At 41.0% G+C, this 27,428-nt stretch overlaps 1 protein-coding gene across 1 annotated transcript in view; it reads left to right on the forward strand.

Moving 5' to 3' along the window:
* LOC118518598 (uncharacterized) overlaps window positions 1–27,428 on the forward strand; it is a 284,505-nt gene that overhangs the window by 218,074 nt on the left and 39,003 nt on the right. Inside the window, exons 9-10 of the mRNA XM_078072234.1 lie at window positions 15,680–15,723; window positions 20,842–20,927. The gene's annotated coding sequence lies outside the window, so the exon portion shown is untranslated. The remainder of the gene's footprint in view (window positions 1–15,679; window positions 15,724–20,841; window positions 20,928–27,428) is intronic.

Consider the following 27,428-nt stretch of genomic DNA (forward strand, 5'->3'; position numbering starts at 1 on the left):
CTACCCTAATGGGCTTAGCATCATTAGTGAATTAGTCTCTCTCACTCGCGCACACACATAATCACACACATACATTATAATCTTTTAATGTTCTGCTGGAAGGATTACTTGAAATTTTTGCACAAAAGAATAATTATCACAGTTACTGTTATATTATAATATATACAAATGACCTTAATGTCATGTAAAAATGTATATCCTTAGGAAAACTCTTGCTTTAAATCCTAATAGCAAAATTGATATTATGAAACAAGGTATTTTATGACAAAATAATGGATTAATTTCCTCACAATGCCCCATAAACAATTGCTAAAATTAAATCATCCATTCACTAGTGACAATGATTTAAAATATCTTGCCTCAATGCATTTTGTTATATTAGGGTATGTAATGTCTAAAATAGTTTCCTAGAGATTTGAACTATTTTATTTCATATATAAAGTAGCAATGAACTTTTTTTTTTGGCAGCAAAATCTAGCTTTTCTTCCTATACTTAGAATTTTGACATAAATGGTCTTCAAAGTGTGGAGCACGTTATTATATTCCAATTTTCTCCTCTGATTTCTAAGGTATCTTCTTAGAAGGAGACCCAAGGAAGGAAATAGTTTGGTATGAAGTATGGCTTTGGCTGATGCTCTGATTTTAGGATATAATTTGGAATAATAAATCATGTTCTGGTGTTTTGATTGGACGCCAGAACACTCCTGGGTGGTGAAAATGTGTCTCCTCTTCTGAAAACATTTTCTTTCTGGTCAAGAAGTTGTCTCCCGTTCTTCCTTGTTTACAAAGTCCTGTGGGTCTTCGTTGCTTTGGTTTTAGCAGGCCCTACCCAGTTGACCTAGCATTAATGGCACTATCCAATTCTATACTTATGTCTGAATAAAAATGTTTAAAAGTCAGCAGCATAAAGCAGATTCAGGCCAAGTGTATCATTTAATCAGTACACAGCTACACATGAAAATCTGGGATTCCCTTTTGAGTCTCTATAATTCCCTGATTCTAAAAGGAAAAAAAAAAAATCCAACTTATTCTGAGACTGAGACCTGATTCACATGTCACCAAATGCAGCAATCTGTCTACAGTGTAGCGGGCCTATGAATTGGAGACTATAATTAATACAGCTGATAAATCCTTTGAGAAGATGCTCCAGAAACTTTCAGAAAAGTACATCTTCTTTCTAAGTTATTAAAGCTGTATTTTTTTCATATGGCATTTCTGATGTAGACATTTAAGATTATTGGTCTTGAATGCTCTATTGAGCATGCCTTTTTTTCTGGCTGTTCTGTGTGGTTGTATGAAAGTACTGGTTAGGAGCAATAATAATGAAAATTTAGGCTAGAGTTCTCCATTTATTCTTTTTTTTTTATTATGTTATGTTAATCCCCATACATTACATCATTAGTTTCTGATGTAGTGTTCCATGATTCATTGTTTGTGTATAACACCCAGTGCTCCATGCAGAACGTGCCCTCCTCAATACCCATCACCAGGCTAACCCATCCTCCCACCCCCCTCGCCTCTAGAACCCTCAGTTTGTTTCTCAGAGTCCATAGTCTCTCATGGTTCGTCTCCCCCTCCGATTTCCCCCCCTTCATTTATTCTTTATTCCCAACCTGGAATCTGGGCGTTTATTGCTGTCTTACTTTGAATTATTCAATTCAGCTCATGTTTATAAAGCACCAGCTGTACATTCAGTCCTTAGTGATGTGAGGAGTAGAACTTCGTCTCCGTTTGGGAATTACAGTGAAGTTGGGAGGCAAGACTCACTCACATTAAACAACCAGGAGATCGTCCCTATAATGCGGTGTCAATGCGTATGATATAGTGACCCTAATTCTCTCCATGTGAAATGTGGACCAGCAGCATCAGCATTAACTGGAAGATTGCTAGAAATGTGATCTGCATGCATTAAAGTTTAAGAAATTCTCAGGAAAAAAAAAAAAAAAAAACAGTGAGCGCCAGGGAAAGCTAGCTCAGGGCGAGGTCTGTGTAGACTGGAATTGTGGGGAAAGGCTGTATCGGGAACAACAGAGGTAAGAGGGTAGGGTCTAAGTAATGTGGACCCATTTGCCTTAAACTGTCACTTGCATGAATGCCACTCCCCGGGGATGCTTGTTTAAAATGCTGATTCCCGAAACTCTCTCCCCACCCCTTACTGAGTGAGAGTCTGTAGGTTGGGCCCTAGGAAAATGTATTCTTACCAAGCTCCACGGGAAACTTTCTAAATGAAGTCTGAGAATCATACGTGCAGATGAAAGGGAATGCCTTCAAGGTAGGGAACGTTTGCACGCTGAAGCCGCGCCAGTCATAATCTGATAGTCGGTTTAACTCTCTTTTCCAAATTGCAATTCCTGTGTGTTATCCTCAATCAAGTCTTCAGTTAAGTTGGTTCGCTGTTATGGCCCCCTCTGGGTCTTAAGTTAGTACCACCTGAAGGAATGAAAGGACTGGCTAAGTCCATATTTTGGAGCTGTAGTAGAATGGAGAGAGGATAAGGAGTTGGCAGACTTCATTGAAGAACAGCTGAAGACAATCAGTTGGTCTGCAGACAAAATCCATGGAGTAACAGTAGGTATATACGTCTTGAGTCTTCAGAATCATTCATATATTCATTCATTTGATATGCATTTATTGAACACCTACTGTGTGCCTGGAAGCAGTCACCTCTCTTCTAACTTCATTGAGGTTCATGGAGAAAATGACACAATTCTTCCAGCAGTTGTCCAATCTGGGACTTGATGCTCAGCAGATCTTTCACTCATCTCTGAGTGGCTTGACGTTTCCATCCCTGAGAGCAGTTCAAAAATTTCATTATTTTCATTAAGCTACCCATTCCCTTACTCCTTGCCTTTGTATTCATTACAATACGGAGCAGAATTTCCTCTGATTCCTGCTCTTTTGCTCCAGGGTTTTTCCATTTCTTTTCCCATCTTTCCTTCTCAAGGAAAATGTGCCTTGGGCCTTTTGAGTTAACATGGCTATAATCAATAAGAAAAAACGATAAAAAGTGGGTAAAAGCATGAGCAAGCATTTCTTAACCGAGGAAACCCATTTGGCCCACACATACATGAGATGACCAAAGCTGAGATGCCCACTTTGCCCCGAGCCCCATCCTTCTGTCTCTTTGGGGACTTTGCTCCCAACCCCTGTCATCTCTGCATTTTCCACCTCTCCCACTCCAGTGGCTCCTTCTCCTTAAGTCTTGACCATCCCCAAATCAGCAGATTTCTCTTCTGTTCCCCTAAATGCTATTCTGTCTCTTGGCTTCTCTTTCTTGGAAGCCCAACTGCATTGCCTATTTTCTCACGGCCTCTACAAGCCCCATCTCCCTGCTACCTGGCTTCCATCTCAAAACTCCGGCCTTGGGGAGCCTGGGTGGCTCAGTCAGTTAAGCGTCTGCCTGCAGCTCGGGTCATGATCTCAGGGTCCTGGGATTGGGCCCCACATTGGGTTCCCCACTCAGCAGGGAGTCTGCTTCTCCCTCTCTCTCTCCCTCTGTGCCCTCTCTCTCTTCTCAAATAAATAAATAAAATGTTAAAAAAACAAACAAAAAAAACCCCAACCAAACAAAAAACCCAAAAAAACTCCAGCCTTCCAACTCTTAATATTAAGGTCGTATATCTAGCTGCAGTGGAAATTGTTGTAAATAGCAATAATAAGACTAACTGCAACTTCAGGTTGTTGTGGGGTTAAACTGAGTTCGTGGTTATAAAAGGCTTGGTGCAGTGACTGGCATATTGTAAGCCCTCCACAATTGTTAGCTGTTTGATCCTTCACAAAAGGAAAATGGTGACAAAAGTCATCATCATCCTTGATGGCTACCGAAGAAAGGCACAGTACATAAGGCCAGTTGCAGACAGATTAAAACTCCAACTTAGCTGTCTGCTTAAAAGCATACTGCAAAGGTCCACTAAAAGGGTCTTCTTAGTGATGTGAAAATGAATTCTCTTTACTCTGTCCAGACCTCTGTCTTCTGGGCACGTGATAGTATGGTATTTCTTGGCCTCCTATGGTTGGTAGGGCTCTGTGCCCAGAGGTGGCCAAGAAGTTGTGAGCAGAGGTGATGCGTGTCTTTCTGGACCAAGCTTTGAGCTGTTGGTGCAGGACTTTCCAGAGCGATCTCTTCTCTCTGCCAAAATGTTTCAGGTAATGGCTACTCCATCAGCCAGCCTTGGCTCTCTAGACAAATGACATGCAGGTTCAATGCCTTTCTTTATATGACTTGGTGAATTATCAAAGATTACTAGATTTAGTATACATAAAGTCATAGGGGACGCCTGGGTGGCTCAGTCAGTTAAGTGTCTGACTCCAGCTCAGGTCATGATCCCAGGGTCCTGGGATCGAGCCTCACATCAGGTTCCCTGCTCAGGAGTCTGCTTCTCCCTCTGTTCCTCCCCACCGCCCCCCTCTGGCTCGTGCTCTCTCTCACTCGCTCCCTCTCTCTCTCTCTCTCGCTCTCAAATAAATAAATACAATCTATTTTTAAAAGAGTCATAGGAATGCCTCCCCAGGGTTGGGAGTAGCAATTCCTTGTACTCCACTGAATGCTTGAGCACTAGCCACAGTACCCAGATCCCTCTATGCAAGCATACATCTGGCTAGTTGGGATGTTCTAAGTTCAGAAAGAATCCTTTATTATCAGTGCAGTCAGGTTGGTTATTCCTTTCAGTTTTTATTCTAGTTTTTAATGACTAGTTATTATTAACTTGGTTTCTTCATATCTGTTTAATTGGCTGCAGCTTGTTTAACCTGAATGTGTAGGTTGCATATTTATTTCAACAGTACTTTTGGCCTATAATTTTCTAATAACTTGACTTTAAAACATAATGGTATTGTAGTTCAAACTTAAATAATCTGTATATTTTTCTTAAAGAAAACGTATACATACTCCATTGAAAATTTCTTAGTCATACTTTACTGGCAATATGCTCCCTATAAATTTGTGCTACTTAAAATGCTTAAAGTATGAGTTAAATAGTCAGCATAGTAAGATGACCAAACTCTTTTTAATTTATAGGGCATTTAAAATACACTTAACCTTATTGTATGCTTATGACAATTCAGAAAGACAAGTATTCCCATTTACTAAAAATGTCTACAGAGACAGAGATAGAATGAAAATTTTATGTGTAAGATTATTTTGTGTTCTATGGAATAAACAATGAGCAATTAAATTATGTTGCTAGCAATAAATTTATTACAACTTTTACATTTTGATCCTCTGTAATTGTTTTTCACTACTAAGTTCTGGACAGTGGGAAGGGTCGGTGAAATGGGTCACAGGATCTTTGGCCCTTAGAATAAAACCTTTTGAGAGTGACTGACAGAAGGCCTCTTTAGTGGCCTCGGGAAGGGCTCAGTCTCTGATGTAATCTTGTTCAAAACCTCATCAGGCTTTCAGGGTGTGAAGGGGTATAAAAGGAAGAAAAGGAGATTTACCTTATGTGGCCCAGAGAAAGGTTGCAGTTTCAAGCGATGCCCACTGTTGTAGGCAGGTAGTGTTCATGATTGGATGATGGATGGAAGACAGGAAGAGATTGTAAGGAGTATATGACCCATTTAAAAGCATTAAAAACAATCAAGCAAACAAACAAATGACCCCAGACATAGCAGGACCAGCCTGCAGGCTGAATTCAGCGCATGGACACGCAGTCAGCACTCTGTTCCAAAGGGCAGACACAGGTGCAGAAGGGAGAGAGAGCATTGTAGGAATGTTGGCTTTGGTTCAGCATTAATGCTCAGTTTCTAAGAAGTTGAAAACGAGGTACATGTACATGTAATCTTGCTGGAGATGCCAAGATCTACTCATTCTTGATCCTAAGTCTCCCGAAAGGATCTATTTTATTTTTCCTTGAAAGGATAAATATTGATGTGTTAACTTAGCTTTTTTTGCCTCAATAATTTCTGTTGTCCCTGCCCTTCTTCCTGATGGTAGCTCAACCTGCAGCATTTGATGCTTCTGGTAAACCCGGACATACGTTGACACACTTACTTGGAATTTTGGGAAAACAGTTACTTGACTGGTTCTTTTTTTCTTCTTCTAATTTTGATTTCTCTTAGATTATTAGCGGTGATTCTGCAATTCTATCGGCAGGTTATTGGGGATGAAGTATAACTGGGATTGGAGACTTCAGGTGAAAGCAGGTATAGGTTATCTTCACTTGCTATAAACACCTCAATACCTGCAGTTGGAAGATTAGTTTTCTTAGAGGGGGAAAAATAAACAAAATTGGAGAGGAGTAATTCTGCTTTTTCTCTGCCTTTTCCTCAACATTCTGTCACCTCCTCCAAGCAATGGGTCAATCCCTTCTTTTGTATTTCTTGCTCCATAAAAGTTTAACGACACTTATGTTGTCCTTGTTTGTTCTGGACTTGGCCAAGTGAACACTAATCCTTCTGATTTGTGCTGCTCCTTCATAATTCGGTGACTTACATATTTGGATCAAGATCCTTTAGAATCCAACTTCATCTGAGAAATCCCTTTGTAGCCACACCTGCTTCTTTGGATTACCTTCCTCTCCTATTTTCCCCTTTGACGGTATTTCACTTGGCTGTCAGAAATTTGCTTGATTATAGACTCCCATCTGTAGAGTGTAAGGTCCATAGCAACATGTCCATCATTCATCCTCCCAACCCCAGACATTTTGAAATCTGCTCACTTAAAATCAAAGATATGTTGAAGTCTGCTCACCTAAAATCAAGGATATGTTAAATTATGATTATGCTTTTAGTTCTTTTTATTAGAATTCAACCTTACTGTCAGCCCCACTGCTTTCTTTTAGTGTCCAACACCTCCACTACTGGCAAGTTCTCCAGAATGAGCTCCATACTCAGTAGAAGGCAGTGTGGTCTGGTAGGAACAGCAGGGCTCTGCCTCTAATGAGCTGTGTGACCTTGGGCAAGTTGGTTAACCTCTCTAAGCCTTAGTAATGTTTCTGATCTGTAAAATGCAGACAGCATCTACCTTGTGAGGTTACTGCAGCAATTGTATGAGAAATGCATTTAGCGGAGTGCCTGTTACGATACAGAGTTTCTATAAGTGGCAGCCAATATCTTCTTTCAAGACATAAGACTTTCAGCAGAGTAAATCAGGAGTTTACCAGATGCTCTGCTTTTATTTTTATTTTTTTAAAAAGATTTTATTTATTTATTTGACAGAGAGAGACACAGTGAGAGAGGAAACACAAGCAGGGGGAGTGGGAGAGGGAGAAGCAGGCTTCCTGCCGAGCAGGGAGCCCGAAGTGGGGCTCGATCCCAGGACCCTGGGATCATGACCTGAGCTGAAGGCAGCCGCTTAACCGACTGAGCCACCCAGGTGCCCTGACCAGATGCTCTGCTTTTAGCAGCCAAAGAAACTTCTAGCATCTGCTGATGAAGAGGATGATGGTGATGATGACTCCAGCTACCATTTACTGGAACACTCACTCTGCATGACTATTCAGCCTTCATAGCAGCCCTATAATACAAGCACTGCTCTCATTCCCATTTTATGGTGGGGGAAACTGAGGCCTAAAGGATGAAGCAACATGCTCACAGTGGCAGAGTCCAGTTCCAAGCCGATATGTGCCCAACTTTGAGGTCTGTCTTCTGATCATTGATGACCTCACCACTTGTCTACATCAGGTCAACTCTTGGCAAGTGTGTCCACATGATCCACCTGGAAGGTCTGTGTTACACCCATAGTCACACCATGTCCCTGACCCAGTTTTCTTCCTGGTGTCTTCATTCTCCGCTCCTTGCGTGGGTACAGAACTGGACGCCTGTGAACTCTCCACAAAGCATTTCCCTATGGTTTTGTATTTTCTAATGTGGTTACCATTGTGCTGGGTGGAACTCCCCTTCCCTGCTTCACACTTGTCTCAATGACATCTTGATCCAATTCCACAAGTTTCTCATCCCCTTCCGGTGATGAACGGTTTCAGTTTAGTAATTAAGATTCAGTCATGCTGATTTCTCAGTTTCGGTCTGATTTGATTCAAAGCTCTCTTCTCTCAGGACAGGGAAGAATTCCCAGCATGAACCCAGAGCAGGGTGGAGGGTTGTTTTCTCTTTGCTCTTCTTTCCCTCTTCTCTGCACTGAGGCCTTTGGGTCTGGGAGATGATGGGAGAAGAGGAAAGAAGTCTGTCATTTCGTCTGACTATCTGGGGTGAGGTTCCTCTTCCACATCTGGTCCTCACCAGAGCACAGTGTGTGGTAATAGATTGTGATGGTTAATTTTATGTGTCACATTGGCTGGACTGTGGTGACCAGTTGTTTGATCAAACACCAGTCCAGATGTTGCTGTAAGGGTATCTTTAAGGTGTGACTAACATTTACAATTTGTTAACTTTAAGTAAAGCTGATTGTTCTCCATGATGTGGGTGGGCCTTATCCAATCAGCTGAAGGCCTTAAGAGAAAAGACTGAGGTTTCCAAAGAAGAAATTATACTTTCAACTTGTAACACAGAAGTTCTGCCTGAGTTTCTAGCCTTCAGCTCAAGACTGCAATACCAACTCTTCTCTGAATCACCAGGCTGCTGGCTTGTCCTACAGATTTCGTCCTTGCCAGTCCCAACAATCAATGAGCCAATCCCTTAAAATCAATCTTTGCCTCTCTCTCTCTCTCTCTGTCTCTGGAGAGATAGAAGATCTAATATTTTAGATTGTATTTCTGGAGAGAGGGGGTTGGGCATTGAGAGAAAGATCCTATTGGTTCTGTTTCTCTGGAGAATCCTGACTAATACAGTAATGATCCCTCAAGTGGAGTACATAAATGGGAGTTTTTATATATGAGGAGAGGTTGAAGATGCTCCATTTGAGATACTACAAGAGATTAGAACTTCTATCTATAGAGTTTATTTTTTTTAACCCAAAGGAAAAAAAAGTTCTGCTCCACTAATGTTTATTTTAAAAAAAATTTTTTTAAAAGGCATTTATTTATTTATTTGAGAGAGAGAGAGTGCAAACCAGGGGGAGCGGCAGAGGGAAAGGGAGAAGCAGACTCCCCGCTGAGCAGGGAGCCCAACATGGGGCTCCATCCCAGGCCCCTGGGATCATAACCTGAGCCAAAGATAGGTGCTTCACCGACTGAGGCCCCCGGGAGCCCCACACTGTTTAATATGCAGATTGGCACCAGCACCTTGCCTGGATCCGTGTATCAGATGGTCACATTTCGCAGACAAGGCCTGAAGGCTCACGGGCAGGAAGGGGCGGTGACGAAGCAAAGGGCTTGCTGGTGGTGTCTTCCCACGTCCTCTGGCTTTTAGTGTATTCAGGTGCTTTCAATTACCTCTACACACATTTGAAGTTAAATGTATTTATGGATAATATTACCTAATTTTAGCTAAACCAACCCTGGTATAGTGGACAAATGGTTTCAGATGATCTTCACAAAGAATGTATGGGTTAAGGTGACTGCTGATAACGTAAGCACCCCAGACAAGGAAGCCAAATGGCAGATATTTGTCAGGCCCCTCGTCTAAGTGCTTCTCCATCTCTATCTCCAGATAAAGGTGGAAAATCTGGGACATTCTAATCAGATGTGCCAAAAAGACTGCCAAAAAGTTTTTCGAATTTTCAAGAAGGTTATTAAAATATGGACTTAGAGTCATATCTTAGCTTAACTTTGCTTTACCCTGTAATTGCTTTCTACACATTGTAAGGTGAGTAGTTAAAGCATAAGCATCTCTTGATCTAATTCAGTTGCTTATGTCCTTTATTCTCTGATATTATATAAACAGATGGAAGAAGACAAAGATTTCAAGATGATTTCAAAGTTTTCATCCTGGGTGGGTGGATGAGATGTGATGTGGAAAGCTGAGAAATAAGGGGTGGATGATATTTTTTGGACAAGTCTGAGGTCCAAAGACACTGAATAACACATACACGTACACACACACACACATGCACGCATGCACAAAATAGTACACATAGAGATAGTTGCTTAAAGATGTTCTTGTTCCATTTTGAAGATCTTGGAAAAAAATGGATTTGTAAACTTGAATTTGTATAAGGGAAAGTTTATGCCACAGTATGCTAAAGCAATGTACTATACCATGCTTTTTAAAAATACAGATATTAACCACACGTGCATTTATAAAAGATAACCCATTCTGAGGGGAAAGTGTCAGTTCCAAAGTGGTGGTGCATAAACAATGCAAAAACCATGCCATTTTAACTGTACATTTTGCAAATAAAACATACCACTTTTCTTGCAAGGTTTTCTGTTGCTTGTCTGTGAATTTTACAAATCTGATAGTTTTCAAGTGCTTCCTCACAATAGGTACTTGGACTGGTGAGAGTATAAAATGATAATGCTTTTGTCAGCTCAGCATGGAGAAAAACCAGAGGACACTTGGGTGAATCACTGCACCTCGGCCAAGCTGGATGCATTTCATGCCCCTGCAAAGTCTGGACCCACTACATGGCGATCCTTGGAGGCTAAGATCAAGTCCTTTTTGTTTTGGCCTCTCCGTGCTCCTTGCTTCCCCCTGCTAAGACCCGCCCTCCCTGAGATACACGCATCTACTGACCACTGTAGTGCTGGACAACAAGCAAGTAAAAATGAATTGAGTCAACCCGAGTTGCGGGCTTGGGGCCCCATGGAAGTTAACTAGTCTGAGTTCGTCTTGCTCATTTAGCTTGGTCACTATCCACAAATGCCACACAGCAGTGAGGGGCTAGTGTCCCATGTAGCATATGCACATTCTCTGAAAGCATGGATTGTGCGGATCTGGTTCTCTCTCTCAAAAAAAAGAAAGAAAAGAAAAAAAGAAAACATCCCAAATCATACAGTAGTACGAGGCAAAATATCTGATTACAGAGTCTAAAACTGCTTTGTGTATGTAATTTTTGAAGAGAAAAAAATTACAAGCCAGCAGCATCGAAGTGCTTAGTGCAAGATTTCAGTTTTCAACCTTGCAGCTATTACATTTCAGTCTGAGCAGCGGGAAGATTCTGCTGATCCTAAGCTAACGAATGTCAAGAAGGAAATGGCTTTCTTTCTTCTTTTAGCAGGTGGTTATTGTTTTAAAAATGAAGAGCCTCAAACCTGGCTGGAATCCAAGGCATGTCACATAATCTTGATCTAGAGATACGCAGTGAGATTCCCCAGCCCCCAAATATTTGATTAAAGCATATGTAAATTGTCCTGTATTCTTGGCATGGGCTGAATCAGGAATGACAATGTGGATTATGATGTTCTTACACAATCAAAGGTTATTATTACTATTTTTTCCCCAAAGGAAGAGAAGTTGTTTAGTCAGGAGATCTGACGCTTCTCGGTATAGCAGATAATTTCTGCTGATATTCAATAAGGAAATAAACAATGGATGTACCAGTTCATGACATTCTGTAAATATAACTTAGATTTCTTGAAAAGTTCATAGCAGAGCTAATGCTGAAATATGTAGCTGCTCAAATAACTCTTTTTTTTTTTTTAAAGATTTTATTTATTTATTTGACAGAGAGAGACACAGCGAGAGAGGGAACGCAAGCAGGGGGAGTGGGAGAGGGAGAAGCAGGCTTCCCGCGGAGCAGGGAGCCCAATGTGGGGCTTGATCCCAGGTGCCTGGGACCATGACCTGCGCTGAAGGCAGACGCTTAACGACTGAGCCACCCAGGCGCCCCTGCTCAAATAACTCTTAGCAATTTTCTTTATTGACCCCAATTTCTGAGGGCTAAAGCAACTGTCCCTCAGCCCCAAATCAAAAAATTAGATTTGAGAGCCTCAAATATGTATCAAAATCATTTGTAAACAGAGTGGTAGCCAAAATATGAAAGAGACACATTGTCTTGTTGTATAATTAGTTGACAAGAAATTTCCACATCTTATCTACTTACGTGTATAGAATAGCATCCTGAGAAGTAAAAAATCGCTGTAACCTTAAATGGTTAAATTCAAGGGTTTGCAGAAAACAGCTCCATACTCTCACTGATGTCCCTGGTCCGATCCCATGGATCTGGCTGTACAAAGTGAGTGCCTTAACCCCAATCTAAATGTAGTTAAATAATTCTAGGTAATGCTTTTCCAGTCACAGTAACAAAGGCACACAGGAGATACAAATTTACCAAGAAAATGACGTTGCTGTGATTTAACACAATGGAAAAATGGAATTATATGTATTTAATATAATTTGCTATCTACAGAGAATTGCTGTTTGTCTAGAGAGCAAATCCTGGGGGTTTGGGTGTTTCATGTATGTATCTCATGCATGAGTGGGATAACAACCAGAAACATGTTTATAGCCCAAAGTTGCCAGTTTAAAAAAAAATGCAGGTGAAATCTCTCCAGATTAGCTTCAGAAGTAGTTAAATTATTGAATTAAAAGTGTTTCTTACTCATAAGAATGAAGAAGGGGAAGGGATAGAAGCGAGTTCAGACAAGAACCAATCTCGCCTGGAGGTAAAAATGTATGCAATGCCTCAGAACAGACAATAGAAAACTAATGAGGTAAAAAGTCTGGCATAATTGTGATCTGATTTTCACAGATTAAACTAATGTCAATGAGGAGAAAGGAAGAGTGAATGAGTCGAAATGGCTTTGAGACACCTGCAAATAATTGTGTTTCCAGCCATAGATTGTTCGGGCATTGTTTTATATGGCGTTTTACAACAGAAGGAATGGAATGGGGATACGGAGAGGTGAGATTCTTTGCTCACAACTCCTCCCCACTCCAGAGATGCACCTCCCCCTCCCCCCCAAGCCACTGCAGCAACCGTGTCCCAGGAAGGAGCTGCCTACTGACCCCTCTGCCTGTTTTATAAATCCTTTAATTTGATTGATATGAAAATAACATCATTGCAGCTGAAAGCTGCACCCTGATCTTTAAAAAGAAAGATTTCCAGTACTAATATTTGACAGCACATCTATATAGTACATGGGTTGCATTTCTTCACTGAATTCTAGGGGCTATTTTGATTCGTTCGCTTTATTTGCCCTTTTGGGGGGCTGTCAACCAAGAGAATTCGCTGAAAATTTTAAGCAAAGAGGCATTTATTTGGGCAATTAGAATTGCAAATCAGGAGCCACAGATTCAGGTAGAAATATGAATTGTGTTCAGAGGAAGACAGAGAGGGGCAGAGGTGTATATATAGGCAAAGATTTTGAGGGTAGTTCTCTTTCAGGTAGATCCTCTATGCAAAAGAGGGATTGAAATTAGGCTCACTGCGATTGGTTGAGTTTATATGCAAATGAAGGATTGAAACTTGTTAGATCGAATTGGCTCCTTTTAAAGTGCAGAGTACCAGGGAGTCAGGTGTCCTGGTGAGGAGGAGGTTAAGTCCAGGATAAGGGCTTGAAGCTGGCTGAAAGGTCTTTAAAAAGTTCACATCTCTCTCCGATGAGGACATGCATAAATTCCTCCTCCTGAATGGCCTCCCGACCCTATTTTAAAAAGGACTCTCTTAGCTAGGTTTGCTTGTTCTGTTTTAAAATCTCTTTTTACAGCCCTTTCATCAGCTATATCCAGTTCCTTATTTTGCTCAGAATTCAATTTAAGTGAGGTCCTCTTGTAACCAGCTAAATTTTTTGACTGACAACTGCATATGAGGGTTCATACTCCCATTCCTATGAGCTACACCTATAAACGGTTATAAACAATTCTCTAAGGGCTAGATGAGGATGGAGGGGAGGTAAAATCTATATAACTAGCTTAAGACTTGAAATTCTTTCTTCCCAATTGGAAAACAATAAAAATGAAATGGTGATCACTGTAAGACAAATACACTATTTGGACTCTTGTAATTAATCACTGTTGTGATAGATATGGAGTGAAAATTTTATTTCAAAGTTTAAACATACTCGGTTAACTACCTTGATTATCTTAATATGACTTCATCTTATGAGAAAACAGTTTGAATTGCCGTGGAAATACAATTTGCTTTTACAGGAAGAGTCACAATCCAAGCAGGGTAACAAACTCATGTTGACTTTTCCATGATTTTTTTTTAATGTCAGATTTATTGAGCTATAGTTTGCATATAGTAAAATTCCTCCTTTTTAGTATGAGCTTTGACAGACATGCCATCATGTAACCACTGCCATAACCAAAATACAGCACAGTTCCCTCACTCGCAGAAATTTCCTGCTGCCCTTTTGTAGTCAGTCCCTTCCCTTCCACCCTCAGCCCCTGGCAACTGATGATCTGTCTCCTGTTCCATAGTTTTGCCTTTTGTGGAATGTCATGTAAATGGAATCATACAACATACAGCTTTTTGAGTCTAGCTTTTTTATTTAGTATAAATGTATTTGAGATTCATCCATGTTGTTGTGTATGTCAGTAATTCATTTCTTTTTAGTGCTGAATAGTATTCTGCGTGGTTGCACTTTTAACATAGGGATGCATCTGGGGGCTAATTCTTCCATTTGTGTTATGATGGAGTCAAGGGGAGGCAGAGCTTTTATCTGGTGGCGATGGAACCCTCTCTACAAATTCTTCAGTGAAAACCCCTTGGACAACACTTTTTAGCCTAGGAGAACCCAAACCAAAGGAGCACAATGGTTATATATATGGTCCGTGCTTCATACAATTTGGGGGACAATTCTGAGGAGGAAAGACTGACTGGAACAGAGGTAGATACCAAACGAAGGTTCCAATGGTACCAGGAATTGTTTTTAAAAAATAAATCTCTGCAGATAAATAACTCAACATACATGGTTTTTTAAAAAAAAAAAAAAAAAAAGAAAGAAAGAAAAAGAAAAGAACCATTGAAATTGGAGAAAGTTTTAAAAGATGATTACATATTCATTGACTGAGTAAGATATTACTTTTCAAAATAACAGTGCATAGATTTGTCTAGCACTTTCTAATATTTAAAACACTTACCACCTGTGTCATCTCATTTAATTCTCACAGCGACCTCATGAGGCCAGTGGGGTCGATATTGTTACCCATAATTTACAGATGAAGAAGCAAAGAGTCCAAGGTCACAGTGGCTCGCTCAAGGTCAAATGATGGGTAACTGTCAGCATTGGCTCAAAAGCCTAAGACTCCTGACTTTCAACCTAGTGAAAACTGAAAGAATCAAATTCTGAATAATAAATTTAAGCAGGAGTAAGTATTGTTAGAGTTAAATATTTAGGGTTGTAGGAACTAAACTCATAGGAAAATTCAACCATGAGTCTCTTGTTATTTCATAAAAGATTAGAATTTAAAAAAAATACAATCTCACCATGTTATTAGGTTAAGCACTTCTAAAACAAACAAGCAAACAACGACGTATTGTAAATTAGACCATTTTGGAATTTGTGCAATTTAAATGGTTGAGTTATTTTATGTTAGGGAAGTGACTGCACAATATTCATTAGCTAATTTTCATGATGTTTTGGTTTTTTTAAAACACATTGGGCCAAATTACACTTTCAGAGATGCCGGCAGAATTTTAATTAACATAATAGGTCTAATTTCAGTTCTCTGTATAGTGGTTTCCTTTTGATTCAGGGAGGTGTTGAACATTATAATTCCCCCTTTTATAAGGGAAGAAAATCAGTTTTGCAGGCTGAGTTATATACCCACAGTCCAACAGTGAACAGTTCATCATTGATATGGGTTTTATAGGAGTGAAGTTTTGGCCCTAATCATTTGAGCGAGTGGTGGTAAAATCGGTGACAGACAAATTTGTCCCATATGAGTGGCTTAGTTATGCAATATTCCCCGTCACCCCACCCCAATCTCTTACCTGGTCTCTTTTTGTTTGAAGGTGGTGTAAGAGTTGTGGAAAGAACAAAGATCTGAGTATACTAGGTAAGCTTGTTAAAATATTCCCTAGAATATATCGTAACAAAAACAAAAATTTTACTGTTTTTATTCATATGGTAGAGTGTTCCACCAAAGCTTTGCAAAGACTTTAGCATTAATTGTCACCATCTTTCTGGGAGGTAAGTAGTAGTATCTAAAAGCCAAGGGTTTATTTAAATTTAGTTTTACATATGTTTATATTTTTACTCCAAGAATCTTGATGATGAAAGTAACACTCCCCCCCAAAAAATACTGTACCCTGTGTTGTTTTGATGTCAGAGGATTTCAAGGCTTGAGCATCAATATATAAAACATCCCACAAATTGCATTCCAGAGTTAGACTCCCGGGGAAATAGAGTCACCTTTAGCATCTTAGAGCTCTGATCAGTTGTCTTGTGGATCTATGGTTTAAGAAGGAAAAAAAAAAAAAAAATTAGCAGGAACTAGGAAGCACTGGATACTTTTTTTTTTTTTTTAAAGATTTATTTATTTATTTGAGAGAGAGAGTACATGAGAGGGGGGAGGGTTAGAGGGAGAAGCAGGCTCCTCGCTGAGCAGGGAGCCCCATGCGGGACTCGATCCAGGGACTCCAGGATCATGACCTGAGCCGAAGGCAGTCGCTTAACCAACTGAGCCACCCAGGTGCCCGGAAGCACTGGATACTTAACACAAGCAGCTGTTAATTATAAACTGGCAGTCATTTGTATTTTACTAAAAACGTTGATATGGCTCTTAAAGAATTTTTAGGAAGACATTAAACCCCTTTCATCTCCGTGTCTGATTTCTACATTTGCTACCTTCTTTCCCCCAAAGAATGCCTATTCTCCCTTCAGAGCCCTAGCAAGCCTCATAAAACCAATAAAATATCTTTTTGGAGGAAGCCAAAATGTACTTGAAGGAATTAGGGTTGGTCTGGGAGATGCAATGCTGGTGTTATAGCAAATTAGTTCCGTTAAATATGAGTAGGATGAGTGTTCTGTATATTGTTCTGCAATAAAATATATGGGCATGTGTACGCACGTGTGCTAATGCCGCACACGTACATAGGAAGCTGCTTGCACGGGTCAGTAGGTGCTTATCCCAGTAATGCGGCAACAAAACGGAAGACTAGCAAGGACAATAGATTTTTCTTCAGAAGCTGTAGATACCAGTACAGTGTAAGATATATTTCTTATATTCAAGCCTGTCTTTTATTTTGTTTACACAACAAAGTTATTATGCTAATTACATGGTAATATGCTGCCCCCGAGGACTTTCTACATCGATAGCATCTACTTGAGGATGCAGATTTGGAGCCAATATGTGATTATTACTATTTCAAAATGATATGATCAGAATGACAGTTTCTCCTTAAGGGAGTCCTCACTGGGCTCTTTACTGCTGAGTGTGGGGTTTAACAATGAGTAGGAGGAACAGTCAGGAGAGTTTGGGGGATATTTTTTCATGTTGCTTTAAAAGAATGTGGACCTGGACAACATTTTGTACTAAAGAGTCAGGTCTAAGACTGTGTGTGTGCGCGCGCGCGCGCGCGCGTGTGTGTGTGTGTGTGTGTGTGTGTACGCACAGAGGTGGGAAGCTCATTCTGATATGTGTGCAACCTCACTAGGGGGAGCTCTTGGCTGGCTGTTCAGAGGCTTGACCATTGTCTGTAGGAGACAATTTTTCTTTGTTTGAAAATTTACAAATCATCAATGAAAATGCCATAGATAGAGCAGAAGCTCTGGGGCTAAGTCACTGGCTCCCAGTTCTGCCTTCAGGTGGGGATGGTGGTGGTGATGTGTCTGTCCCCCCTGCCCATTGCCCAATGATTAATTTTCTACATTCCTAGCATGTAACAGATTTTAGAGCTACTGTAAACATTTCTTTTCACCCACAGATATTCTTTGCAGCCCATTCCTTCTGAAAGGCTCTCCACTGAAGCTTGGTGGTAACAGTGAAAAAGTTTACATTTACAAAACCTTTTCTTTTCAATATGAACTCAGATCAATTCATTAAATGATGATAGAAACATGATTTTTATGAACGACATGACAAATGCTGGCTTACAAATTGGGAACTTGATGATTGCAAATGCACCTGATTAGACAGTCATTGGGAGAAAATGATCAGTTGAAGAGACAGAGAAAATATTTGAAAATCTTTATAACGTAATCATTTGAGGGAGGGAAGGGATATAGCAGGCCTAAGATAATGGTGACACTGGCTTGGACAATTTTAGGACAATTTTATTGTCCTTATTCTTCAGATGTTCTCCTTCTACCCCTCCCCGGCTTTTTTTTCTCCCTATTTTTTTGTCTTTTTAAATTGGAGGGAAAAAAAATAAAGCAAAGTGCTTCTTTCCCTACCATGTTCCTTTCCTTTTTTCTCCACTCTAATGACATTTGGCAGGCTCGGCTGTGTAATGCTTGACTGGTTTTATTGTTGTCTGTTCCCAGTGGGGGACAGTTGACACTGCTCTCTGTTTTCAATTGATATCCATTTTCAACAATATTGCTTTCTATTAGATTCCTGCACAGTTTGTGCCAAGCAAACTGAATATTTACTGGGCTGACCTCAAAGCCTTCAAATCAACAAACACTAGAATAAGCAAAATATGCATTTTTAAGATCAAATGTTTTCAAATGCTCCTTTCAAAATTATTATTTTTAAATGCCCTGTGAACTGCAGATTAAAGGATATTATATTGCCACGTCTGTCAGCCCATTCTTATTTATTTATTTTCACACATTAAATAATGGGATTAAACATTGAAAGAATAGTTGTATACACTACCTAGGCAAGGTTAAAAGCAGTTCAATTTTTCCATATTTAGCAATCCCTCCTTTTAAGCAATAAAGCATGTCTGCTCATTGCTTTTTAATGTCGACATTGCTAATAGTATCCTATTGAGCAGGGCGACTGAGTCTGACAAACCTGAAGACAGACAACCATTTCGAGGCTTCCTCAGTGGTCAGGGGCTCTGTGTTAGAACGGAGGGGTGGAAGATTGAATTTAGCCATAAAGAAAGCCAAACAGCCAGTGAATTCCATGAATTTTTAAATATCTTTCTTTCAATTGGCCAAGAGAAGTTTTCAGAATCTTAATTGTAGGCCCTACCTACATCACAGTGTCTGTGGCTGCAGTTGGTATGTCGGAGAGAAAGATGTTTGGTTCGGGGAGATGACTAAGAAAAGGAGTAGAAAGTAGAAAAGGATCGGTTTTATGACAGGTGAATCAGGGACTGTTGCAATATAGTCAAACCTACTTAGTTACTTTTCAAAGGGCTTGTTGTTCTGTTCTTTTACTAAAGTTGAAACAAGCCATCCTAGATAGACTGTGTCTGCACAAAGTTCATTGGTTAGATTGAAGTAACTATGGGTAATGTAAGCAAAGAAGTCTGCACAGTGAGGTGGACATTGACTTATATTAAGGACAGTGTTAAGAAATGCCACGTCCAAAATTTACATGTTCAATGATATTTCGACCACCAAACCCTCATGTTACAGAAGATAAAACCATTTTACAAGCTCTAACAAGTCCCAGGAAAAGAGTAGGAAGCCAGATTTCCCATTTACAAAGCTTTCTCCCTCTCTCGCTTCTTTCTTTTTTCCTTCCTTTCTTTCATAAATATTAAGTATCTACATTAGCAGCTTCATTTCTTTTCAGACAGAGACCAATTTCCCTGTGACCATTTCTTGCACCCAGACTACCTGTCGGCTCCTTGGTGCCAGACATTTTCCATACATACCCTTTACCCCTCACAACAACCCCATGCGGAGAGCCCTTTATTTCACTACTTCTCCAAGCATCTGTGTATTGCAGTCGAGACACACCAGAGCCTTCAACGATCATCTGCTGCTTGAAGCCTCTTACTCAGAACCTGCGGTCCAGTGGAGAAGGTGCAGGCCTGGCGGGCAGTGGCCTGGGCCCGACGGGCCGGGTGGTGCTGGGAAAACCCCTTACTCAGCTTCATTTTTCACCATCTGCGTCTCAGTTTTTCTATTTGTAAACCAGGCATAATTAAAACTGCCCACTGGGCCTTTCACAGGCCTGTTGGGAGGATTAGCAAGCGGCTGCAAAGTTTCCTTAGGTCTTTGAAAGAGAGGTGTTACAAGAAATTCAAGGCAGGAGGCTTTTATGCAAGGCGTTGTCTGCATTTACATGTAAACCTCCCTTTTTTAAAATTAAATATGGCATTCTTGGGCTCTAACGAGGAGCACAATTAATCAGTAGGATCTCAATCGAAAATACACTTTTCATGGATTCCGGGAATGCCTGGAAGCTGACGACCAGTATGGAACTAACATAACGGGCGATGTGACCTTGGCTCTTCTGCATGGGTGTTCAGCAAACTTGGCTTCCAATCCAATGCTGTCACTAAGCGGCTGTGTCAACCCTGGCAGGAGATTTCCCTCCCTCAGCTTCCTCACTTGCAAAAATAACGCCCTTTCCCATCACCTCAAGGGGAATAAAACTAAAGAATACACGAAAGTATTTAGAATGATACCAAGCATTGTTTGCATATAATATGAGCTATTGGTAAGTTTTGAAAATGGGACGAGATAGTCCCAAACTTTCTTCTCTGGCTAATTGCAGTTGCATTAAAACAATGCAAGATGGATTATTTAAAGAGTAAAGAACCTCATTCTCCCCATTGTTCTTTATCCAGCATTTTGTCATTAAATTTTGATTATCTTCCTGGTTGAGTATTAAAGCAGCTACAAGACAGCTATTTCTCCAAATGCTTTGTTCCTAAAAAGTACCCTCAGATGGAAGATGCATTTCATTTTGCAGAAAATACACATGACTTGTGACCCCAGCGTGTTTTCTCTCATGAAGCTTGTCCGGGAATCTGCAGATAAAATACACAGTGTGCTAGCCACAAGAATGATTTTTTTTTAGGGTCCCCTGCACCATCTTAACATTCTCACATCTATGACCATATTTCCCAAGTGGTATCAGACTTCAATTATGCTTTACTTGATTTTTCCTCTTTCCAAATGCAAATGATTATTTATCAAAGCAGTGAGCATACAGATGACAAAAGAAAGAAGATCGATTTCATTGAGATCTGTTGCTTTGGAGAATATTTCATTTTACTGGACTAGTAAGATGGAACTTCCATTTTCTCTCTGTGAATTGCAGAGCCAGCCTTGGGAAGTAGACCTGAAGCAAGGTCACCTGGGAAGATTGACAGCCAAAGATCTGGGATCATCTTGGTGATGGCTACTGTGGGTACCTGGGTGTCAGTTATTGTAAAGAAGAAAGACCTTAGGCAAGGACATAAAGGGTGGGAGAAATGACAGGGTATCCTCTTAATTAAGGGGTTAAAATGGGGTTAAAATGTTAATTAAGGTGAGTCACTTAACTGTCAGAAGCTCAGGCTCTAAATATCTAAAAAGAGTTAAGGAAAAGAGTTACTTTTAGGAATGTTGGAAGAAACAAGTGAAGTGGTATATGTAAAAAGCATTTTGTCCAAATTATCAAATACTGTGAAAACACAAAGGCCTATTGGGGTTGAATGTGACATGGGCACAGCTCCGGGGGGCAGCCTGCAGGGGTCCTCTGAAGTTTGCAGGCATAACACCCCTGCCCTGTCTTGGGTCATCAGGCTCATCTGTGGGTATCTGGGCTGCCAGGATCTTGCCAGCACCCCTTGGTGGGTGCTGACTTCACTCGGAGCCCCTTTTAGTAAGGGGAGGCCTGTGAGCACCGAACTCATGCAAAGAACCACTTAGGGATGTATAACTTTCTGGATAGAATCTCAGAACCTTAGCCTCAGGAAAGAGACCCTGCAGAGCACACTGTTCATGAATTGACTTGAGGAGCAAGAGGCGGACCTTAAAACATCTTCACAAAAGCAGAAAATATCAGCCCAGAGACAGACACTGTAAAGACATAGTTTTAGCATCTGCGGTTGGTTGGATTTCATAAAATGAAGAAAATCAAACCAGAGGCCTGTTTGTGGAGTTGAGGCATGATTGTTTTTTTTTGTTTGTTTGTTTGTTTTCTTAACTAAATAAATCCATCAGTTGACAAAGAGGAGAGGGTAGTGGATTAGACAGAGAAGCTATGATTGAAGACTTGAAGGCAGGGTCAGCTAGAGATGCATTGATCACAGTCTCATTAGCCCTGGAACAGAAACAAAAATGAATTTGAAATGTGGGGAGGGGTGGGGGAGGAGAGAAAAGGGACCAAAGGGAAATATGGGTACATTTTCCAACAGTGTGATTCATAACACATGGATGAGCTCAGACACTGAGATACAATTCATCGGTTAAATTCCTGACAGATACGTGAGCCAGGGTAAAATGTTTCTATCATCCCACCCTCTTTCTCCTTGTCTTTCTAGTAAAGCATGCTGAAATAATATACAATGCATAGAAAAGGGGTTCTACTCCTGTAAGGATTAGTAATGTTGCCAGACCGCAAAATATATTTCCAAGTAAAATCCGAGACAGTGAGGGTGCTGAGAGAGACAGGCAATTGGAGAGCTTGGGACACTATTACTATTGGCAAGTCGTTTCTCTGATTTGGATATTAAGAAGCCTATATTAGCCGTAAAAGAGATCTATAAAAGAGCCGGTTGCATATTTCATTAAATTGGGAGTGAAGCTGATCAGAAACTTTAATATTAGGAGAAGCAGAGTAATAGGCACAAAATTAAAGTCACAGTTATGAAAAACTTAAATTTGGTCTTCAAGGCCTTCACCAGCTGCCCCACTGTCCTGTGTCTTGTCAAACTGCATCCCTCATTATTTTTCATTTGCTTAGAAAATTTAGTTTTATTCCTCACATGAATCTTCCTTTTCCTGCCTACTACGTTCTTTCTCTGCTCACACGGTTTCCTGCACCTGCCTCGTTGGTTCTCTTTTGTTCTAGTCCCATGACATCCTTCAAGATCTGGTGGGAAGCTTTCTTAGGTCTCCTTGAGGAATTCTGGGGTTCAGGGGCGTGTACTAATGAACACTTCTCTTCCCCACCTGAGTTCTGAACCAGTTGAGAAGTATACAGAAACAGGACAGATGAAGCCCCAAATGCCATCTTTACTCTGAGAAGGCTGGAGAACGTGGCAAGCGGATCTCATAATCAAGAATTGGAAGGACATACCCACCCCGCCACAGGCTGAGGCAGCCCACAGCAGAGATGCATGCTTGTGGGAGAGGCAGAATGTATGCTCTGGGTGGGCAGCTTCACTCCCAAGAGAAGGAGGAAGGGACAGAGCTGTCTAGACCCACGTCCTTATCCCAAGCTGCTTCTCTTCCAGTTCCTGTTTGGCCAACTCTAGCCTGGGATCAGAGAGAGGGGAGGGATTCCAGGAAAAAGCATTCTTAGCTTAAACAAGCTGATGATAGAACAATCCAGCACAGCCAATACCTTGGTAACTTGGCATTATATGTAATATATGATTATGTACATTATATGTAGCATACACTATTATGAACGTATATCAGATGGTAGGAAAATCAGAGAGAAGAAAAAGAAAAAAATGTATATATTCATACCAAATTAAGGAAGAAATACTAGTAAGCACTACAGTCCTCTTTTCTGCAATTGGCCATACACTTGTTGTTGGTACACAAAACTTCTTCCTTTCTGTGACCTGCCATATTCCCTTTGCCCCAAGCAAGTCCCTCAACTCATCATGGTTCTTGTCTGATGGTGGGTGGGGGACCTAGCCTGTCACTCCTCAGCGGTCTCTGCTATTAGCTGTCCCACCTATAATGGCCCAATGCAGTTTTCTATTTCCTTTGTCACAGAGCATTGGGAGTAGTAAGAGGCCTCTGGTCCCATTGTGTAGTGGTGTGGTAGAATAAGAAAAATATTGGGTCTTTGTCTCTGGTTCCTGGCCCAGAGCTTCTAAAACCCTTGGGATTTCCTGAGGGATCAGGGTGATAGGATGTCATTTGTTCTGATGAGGGGACTCTTGGTAGCCCCCTACATAGCTTCAGGATAGGGGCTGGTTATCAGAGGAAACAACCATGTGACTAGAGGGTTGAAACTTTCAGACTCACCCCTCAACCTCTAAGGAGCGGTGAGGGGATGGCGATTGAGTTAATCACCAATGGCCAACAATTTAATCAGTTACGCGTATGTAATGACACCTTTGTTAGAAACCCTTAAATGATGGGATTTGGGGAGCTTCTGAGTTGGGGTACACATACATGCACAGGTAGGGTAGCACATCCCGACTCCATGGGGGCAGAGGCTCCTGCATTCAGGATCCCTCTGAACATTGCCTTATGTGCCTTTTCATCTAGCTGTTTTTTCATATAATTTATAACAAACTGTAATAGTAAGTATTCAATTTTCCTGAGTTCTACAAGTCATCCTGGTAAATTATTGAAACTGAGGATGGGGGTGATGGGAACCCCCAACTTTATAATTGAGTTGGACAGGATCATGGGTAACCTGAGGACCCAATCCTTGCAAATGGCATCTGAAATGGGAGCAGTCTTGTGGGACCGGGCCCTTAAACCTGTGGAATCTGACACTACCTCGGATAGTGTCATGATTGAATTGGATTATAGGACACCCAGTGGTGTCAGAATTGGTTGGTGGGAGGAAGGAAACCTTTCAGGTAACAAACCAATTTTTTTTTTATAGACTCAGTCACCCCAACCAATAAAGGAACCTCCTTCTTTGATGATTGGTTTACTGATGTGAAGAGCCCAAGTGGCCAGGTGGTCATCTCAGCTTCCAGTTCAATGAAACCTGTGTGTGTGTGCACACATGCACACACACACACACACACACACACACCCCTGGAAACATTCCTCCTTAGCAACAAAAAATTTTAAACCAGCAGAGCCCAAAATTGTGAGGATAGAAAGCAAAAATTTTACTAGGAGAGGTTGGGGTAATATGAGAGGAGTCCTTCTATTTCTATCTTTTGATTCTTGGGCTCCTGAATCCTATCTATGGAAGAAACAATGTGATATATGAGTCACTAACCTGGCACTTACTGCATCCTGGAGGGCGTCACAAAAGGGTTGGTACTCCACTGAAACCCTTACTGTGTCTTCAAAGGCCTTGCTACCATTCTGTCAAGTCTCAGAAAGATGAGGACCATGGTAAATCCAGTGAATTCCATGAGCACAAGCCCAGGACCCACTTCATTTGCTGAAAAATTAATTCTCTTGTCAAGAGCGATATTGTGTAGAGTAGTATGAGAGCAAACAAGGCATTCTGCAAGTTCATGGACGGTAGTTTTGTCATTTGTATTGTGGGAAATGAAGGCCAATCCATATTCAGAGTGTCAACTTCATGAGAACAAAGGGCTGCCTCTGATGGAAAGGCGTGGAAGAGCACATGGAAGCGGGCCAGGGTAATCAACCTGCTATGAGGTGGCTGGCAGTTTTGCCGGAAAATGGTGCCACATCAGGAGCTTCGTGTTGATCTCCACTGTTGATGGGTTATATATTCAGCAATGACGACAACCAGATCATCATGCCATTGGGTCCAATACAAATTGTTGACCTACAGGACTATGAGCCAATATATGCGTTCAAAAAAAAAAAAAAAAAAATATATGCGTTCAGCCACTAATTTTCGAGGTAGTTTGTTGTACAGCAAGGGCTTAACTTAAACAGAAATTGGTGCCAAGAAGTGTGGTGCTGCCATCACAAAAATACCTAAAACATGTGGCACTGCTTTTGTTTCAAAATCATTGGCAAAACTACTGCGTGTGGTAACTCAGAAGTTAGGAAATGTAACTAATAAGGTTATGGATCTGATTAAGAACATTTTCAGGCAGAGTGTTGAAAATATGTGAGAAGAAAGGGATGAACTAAAGAAAACTATTCAGTTTGCAGGCAGAAAGTAGAGGAAATATAGAGGGTCTCTAGACTTTCTAAATTCCAAAATACAATAGTTTTTCAGGGCACCTGGGTGGCTCAGTCGGTTAAGCATCTGCTTTTGGCTCAGGTCATGATGTCAGGGTCCTGGGATTGAGCCCCGCATTGGAACTTTTGCTCAGCAGGGAGTCTGCTTTTCCTTCTCCCTCTGCCTCTCCCTTTCCCCACTTGTGCTCTCTCGCTCTCTCAAATAAATAAATAAAATCTTTAAAAAAATGTCTTTGAGCAGGAAGCAGTATGAGAAAAGCTATTTATCTGTAAATAATGGCTGTTTCTTATGGTAATATGTACATGACTGGATTCCTGAATTGCTATGGACCAATGACTTCTATTTACTTCCCATTTCTCCTGTTTTTGAATGGAAATATTTATTATGATTAGCTTATTGCTATCTCACCATTGTATGCTGGGTATATGGGGAGAGGGAGCAAATAAATGTGTCTGTTGAGTCCACAAATTTCTGGATTAAGAGGAGCCATATGCAAGAAGCTGTACCTAAGAGACCTCATCCACATCTAGACCATCCACATCTGGATACACTTCCTAAGATATTGGACTCTGAGTCTGTGATAAAATTACATGATATTTTTCAGCAATCTTGGAAGTGAGTGAATTCGTTTGACATGTAGGAGAAATACAAATAATCATAGCTAGTGGGTGATTGTGGTAGATGAAATATGGCCACAAATTCTTTGCAGCTCGTCCCATGAAGAGATGGAGTGGGTTTCTCTACGTCTTGAATTGTGGCTGGCTCATGACTTCATTCAGCCAAAACACATGGCGGAAGTGATAACGTGCAAACCGAATCTAAGCCTCCAGAGACCTTGCTGCCGCCATACTTGCTTTCTTGGAACAAGTCTATTCTGAATAAGCCTTCCCTCTCTATCCGGTGGAGAGAGAGGCCTGGCCACCCCAAACTTGCCAGCTATCCCTGCTGAGGCCCCAGATAGAGGAGTGGGCTCATCAGACACTATCTAGGGCAAAGATGAGGTGTCTCAGCGGAGTCCAGCCCAAATCTTCAACCCACAGAACTGAAAGAAAATAAATGATTATTTCGAGCCATAGAGTTTTGCGGGGGTTCATTACCTACCAAACCCAGTTTTGTGGCTTTCTGTAGAAGTTTTCTGTCTTTCTACTGAGATTGTAGAAACCTTGAGGGTAGTAACTGCATTTCACGATTTTCCTGACTTCAAAGCCCTTAGCACAGGGCTGGGTAGAGACTGATACTATGTGAATGCTTTTTATGTGCTTGAAGCTATTATTCCTCTGGAAATACAGAGTTTAAAAGTAAAAGAATACCAGAAGAAAAAGTTTCGGCTAGCTTACGCGTGTCATAGGGCTCACTGCTCCCCTTCTGTCTCCTTTTTTCCCCTGACAAGGGGAAGGGGTTTGGTCTTTAACCCCTGTTCTTCAGGATCAGGGGGAACCAGATTTTTTCATCATTTTTGTTAGACTCTCAATGGGTAGTAAAGAAGTATCCACTGCTTAAAGAGGTGAAGATATAAATAGATAAAGAAAACAACTAAATTTTTTGGAAGTGGGGAGTGTTGGCCCAAACTGAATCTTTGAGCTAATGTCCATGGACATTACCAGGCCTAATAACCAAAGCAGATGAGTTGAAAGCAGGCCAGTGAGAGTCAGAACAATTGCCTGGAATCATCTTGCTTCCTTCCTGATCTGATTCTGCTCTGCTCCTGTTTCCTCCTGGATCCTGACCTCTGGCTTTATTTCCCATTTACAACCTACTCACTCTTCCCTTTGAACCGGCATTGCTATTAAGTATTCCTGGCTTGGGCTGTTAGCAATTCGGACAGATGCTGGCCTAGGTTCACCTTGGGATCTTTCCACTCAGAGTTGCCTTAGATAGGCTGCTGT

This window comes from Halichoerus grypus, chromosome 5 (genome assembly GCF_964656455.1).
Source record: "Halichoerus grypus chromosome 5, mHalGry1.hap1.1, whole genome shotgun sequence".
In the NCBI taxonomy this organism is placed as follows: Eukaryota; Metazoa; Chordata; class Mammalia; order Carnivora; family Phocidae; genus Halichoerus; species Halichoerus grypus.